This window comes from Podarcis filfolensis, assembly GCF_964270895.1.
Source record: "Podarcis filfolensis genome assembly, chromosome: 17".
NCBI lineage: Eukaryota > Metazoa > Chordata > Lepidosauria > Squamata > Lacertidae > Podarcis > Podarcis filfolensis.
The window spans coordinates 28,741,248-28,746,208 of NC_139621.1; the positions used below are offsets into that span (position 1 = coordinate 28,741,248).

Here is a 4,961-nt window from a genome sequence, read left to right on the forward strand (position 1 = left end):
AGAGGATACGACAAGACTGAAATTCTGACCTTGTCCAGCCCAGACCAAGCCAAGGGATTAAATGGTTTATCATAATGTCGAGCAAAGTTAAATATTAGATATTCGCTTGCATGAAATCTCCATCGCACATCTGGATGGCAGCCTGGTCCTGACTTTGTTCTCCTTCTGAACTCTTCCTCTTGCAACGTCAGCTTTCTCCTACCTAACTACCCACGTAATCCATACATTAGTGGACGCCGGTGGTTTGTTTAAAGCTCTGTTGCAAAGTGTGCACAACCAAAACATTTTTATCGCGGCAGCGAAAAGGAGAAAATATTTCCTTACCAGAAACAAATTAATGAGCCTCTACAGTTGAGAAAATATCATACGGCAGATCATTAGCGCAGCAATGAAAGACTTCCTGTTTCCCTTGCCCCAACTCCCAGCCTTGCCCACTCAAACGAAATAATCAAGCTTTACACATAATCAACAAGCAGGTATCTAAAATCAATTAATACACAACAGCTTACTTTGTAGTTCACCAGTAGCAGCTTGATTCCAGTTTGAGTTTTTCCCTTCTGAAGCGGCACTTGATTGCTCTGCTAAGTAGTGCTGTGCTTTCTGGAATACAGAACTTTGAAGAGTATTAACTGATATTGTCTTTGTATCTGTTTAATTACCATTGGTAAAAATATCTTTGGAATTTTAGTTTGGTGGGGGCTGAGTATTGACATTAGTTCATCCAGGAAAAGGAGGGCAGTATCCAAAAATTCAACTTTATGTCCCTTAAGTCTCCTCTTCTTAAAGGTTATTTTTGCTGTCCTGGTTCCTGCGCCCAACAGCTGCTGGGTTTGCAGACAGTAGCAGGTAAGATTCCTGCATAACACAGGATGGAGCAGGCCAGACCATGGTTATTCAGCCAGCTGGCAATATCACTGAGCCTTCTTAGTCATTTGGAGAGCGGGATGGGAATCTGATCACGAGGCAGGCTTTGATGCTCTCATGTTGGAAAAGAACTGGTGCAACAACTGGAAATTTGGTTATCGGGCCATGCAAAGTTAGGGCTGCCAACGTTTTAACCAGTTGTGGCAGCTGTGTGTTTAACAGCGGCTTGATCTGTAGGAACGATGAGCACAGCTCTCCGCAAATTTCTCAATGAGTAGGCGTTAAATGATTTATTTCCACGCCATGAAAAGTTTTGCCTGCCAAATTCTGAACATCAAGCCACAAGAACAGACAAGGCTTTTTTTCGTGGTTGGCTGACAACTGTGCATGGCTTATTCTGTATACCTGTATGTTTGTTTTAGGTATTTATACCCCCCACCTTTCAAATAAACTTCCCTAGGATGGATTTATAATAAAAACAGAAATACAACAATGAGAGCAAAAATGATTAAAAAATATATAGGCAGCAACAGTAGTAAAACCAGTAAGAGGGTTCTAACAGTGTGATCCGAAGCATATCTACTCAGAAGGAACTCCTATTGAATTCAATGGAACTTACTCCCAGGTAAGTAAGTGAGGGTTACACCCTCGAAGGTGTGACAACATGACCTATAACTCTGAAGTAAAAGCTTCTTTGGCTCTCCAGTATCATTAAGAGTAGAGATAAAGGAAATTGCAGCCTCATAGCAATTGTTGCCTCTCCAAATTGTCCCAGTCAGTATGGTCAACTGTCAGTTTGCATTTCTTGGTGCAGAAAGTATTGATCTGATGTGTAGAGATCTTTCCTATTATAATTAATTCAAGAGGGTTCTGGAAGCTTCTCTGTGTGAAAGAAACAAGCAGAAGGTTCATGATGTTTGGGTTATTCCTTCAGAGAAGCCGAGTACAATTGGTTTAAACTGGTTCTCTTATCTCTTTCTGTCAAGGTCATTCTGACTATGAAAGTAGGGCCAGAAGGAACCTGGGCTTCACTTTCTATCTCTTTTCCTTCTGGTGTGGTTTTCTGTACATAGTATGCTTAGTGTTAAGGTTTGGTCTTATTATAAGTTATTGTAAGTTTAGGTTAAGTCTACTGCACCTGGACTTCTTATGGACAGTGCCAGTCCTGAATGTATTGGATTTGTGATTATTACGCTCATTTGCCCTCAGTAGCAGTAAAGCTCTGTTCATAGCTGTCAACCGTCCCTTATTTGGCGGGAAAGTCCCTTATCCCAGAGCCATGTCCCGCTGCTGTCCCTTATTGATGATGTCCCTTAAATTTCCCGGGTTTCAGCTCCTCTCCCTCCCTCCCTGCCAGCCAGGGAGGAGGGAGGCTCCAACTGTGTTGCTTGGCTGCGTTGCTCACCCAATAAGGAGTCTAAGAACGACTGGGGGGTGGAGCTTGCATGCTTTCTGCCGATCAAATCGGCCACGTTGCCTGGGGACTCGCCTTTGCTCAGCGCTTCCCAGCGGAGAGGTGACGGTGGTTTTACTTGCTGCATCCCCTTTGCCGGGTTGCTGCACTGTGGGAACCACCGCTTGAGGCTTCCTTTGGCTGCTGGTTGACTAAAATCCCTTATTTTGGCTGCTGGTCCCTTATTTTCGAGGCTGCTGGTCCCTTATTTTCAAATCTATAAGTTGACAGCTATGGCTCTGTTGGATGAAATACAATTACCTCTGGTCTATTTTGGGGGGATCCTGCAACATGTTTAAGTTTTTACTCTGTTAACTATACATTGGAATCTACTCTGGATCAATGTTGAGTAGAATTTCAACGACGTCAGCAGCCAGGTGCGATGAGAATTGTAGTTCAGCAACATCTGGAGTGCTGCAGTTCCTCATCCTGGATTAAGGAACGGACAGGGCCGTCCGCAATCACTCTCCCAACCCATCCCCCAAACCTCTGTATGTACTTTAACATCCCACTGTACATTTTGCCCTCTATGACTTACAATTCTACCATTTCTGCCGCCGTCGGTATTTAAGCGTCAGAGCGCTGCAGGAACACGGTCTTACATCCCTAATTTAAAAAATAAAAACAGCAATAAAACCGCAAACTGGTGCAGAAGACTCAGCTAGGCTGCTAAGAGATACATCTGGCCATTCACACAGAACACCTGCGCAGAAAGGGCTGCTAATTTGCCAGGTTTAAGGTGCTGTTATCAAGATAGAAAGCCCTAAACAACTTCAGGGCACATTTACCTGGAAGAACACCTTCCCCCATGCAGACCTGTTAGATCACGCTGATTTTTGGTGGGTGCTTGTTGCCACAACCTGTGAAATTGCACCGGTGAAGAATTCTCCGCAGTGGCACTTACCGGTATTTTGTGGTACATGCCCCCCATGTGTACAGTCATAAGCAGGCAACAACAGGGGTCTTTTCCCATTGTTTATCCAAATTTTGTATTTTTGCCTAGTTGTTGCCCAGCTATTGATGTGAGTTTTACACCACTGTCTTGGTGATGTTTTATTGTCTTGGTAAGTTTTGCCACAATTATGTAAACCTGCTGTTGTAAACCACTGTGGGATGGTTTTAAAAATGAAAAGCAGTCTAGTTTAAAAACAAACCAAACAAGCAACAACAGCAGATGGCAGAGCAGCATAAAAGCACATCACTAGAGATAAAAAACCCCACAGTTAAAATGCCTGGGGGAATTAAAAATGTCTTCCTTTGGTGTTGAAAAGTCATCAGAATCACTGTCCAGCCTCCAAGCCTAGAAGCCATTCTCAAACCATGACTTTAGGAACAGGAGGAGCTGGGAAGAGAGGAGTTCAGGGATATTAAAAAAAAAAAATTATATAAGTTTTGTGTCTTTTCTCTTCAATTTGTATTATGTTATTTTATGCACTGTGACTTGCTTTTATTTTTACTGATTATAGTTTAGAAATTATTTTTTGTAATTGTTAAAAATTTCTGTTTATTATTAGCTGATATTTTATTTTATTGTGTACTATTAAATTCTAATGTACTATTGAATATTAATTTGATAGATCTTACCACCAGAAAGTTTTTCCTGATGTTCAGTCGGAATCCCCTTTCTTGTAACTTGAATCCCCCTCCAAACCCCCTTATGTTGACAATGGCAAAGAAATTGACGTTTTGTTGTCTCTCCAAAAGTCTGAAAACAAGAAAATAGATAGGCATAATAGGGACAGAGGTTCCAAAGAAGATGCCTAAACTATTTATGTGTGTGACAACAGCAGCAGAATATTATTATTATATGTGCAGAAATGGAAAGAAGAGCAGGTTCCAACGGAGGCTTTTGAAAGTAAAGGACTATGCAGAAATGGCAAAGCTGACAGCGAAATTAAGACATCAAAATGATGAATTTTTCATAGAAGAATGGAGGCCTTTCCTGGACTATTTTTTTAAAAATACTGCAGTGGTACCTCTGGTAGCGAATGGGATCCGTTCTGAAGCCCCGTTCTCAACATGAGCAGAATTCAACCCCTGTCTGCGCATGCGTGTGACGTCATTTTGAGCGTCTGCATATGCGCGAGAGGCAGTGGCGTAGCGTGGGTTGTCAGCACCCGGGGCAAGGCAAGTAATTTGTGCCCCCTAACCCGTGGATTTGCGTCCCCTAACCTGTGGATTTGCGCCCCCTAACCCTAACCCCCAGATGTTGCGCCCTGTGCGGCCGGGCCCCCCTGCACCCCCCACGCTACGCCACTGGCGAGAGGCAAAACCCGGAAGTAACCCTTTCTGGTACTTCTGGGTCGCCACGGGACGCAACCTGAAAATGCTCAACCTGAAGCAAACACAACACAAGGTATGACTGTATACTGTTACTATTGTAATAGAGAGAATTTGTGTAATAGATAAAGATATGATGCAGAAGAAAAGGTTTGAGTAAAACCACTGCGGAAGTGGGGATGGGAAGTCAAATAATGAAACAATGTAACTATTTGTTGTGACGACTGTTGTGAAAATGTTTGTATTATATATATATATATATATATATATATATAGCAAAACACACACACACAAAATGAAGAGGGGTAGTCAACACAGAGCACTCCAGACCTTGTCGGAGTCTCGATAGCTCCAGCCAGCAAAG

The 4,961-nt window shown here is 42.7% G+C and overlaps 1 long non-coding RNA gene across 1 annotated transcript; it reads right to left on the reverse strand.

Annotated features, from left to right (window-relative positions):
- Positions 1-273: 273 nt before the first annotated feature.
- Positions 274-4,022, reverse strand: LOC310753139. Its single transcript, XR_014543222.1, has 3 exons — positions 3,902-4,022; positions 2,856-2,923; positions 274-1,746 (listed from the first exon to the last, which is right to left on the reverse strand). It is a non-coding gene; the product is annotated as an uncharacterized lncRNA (long non-coding RNA).
- Between the last annotated feature and the right edge of the window lie 939 nt (positions 4,023-4,961).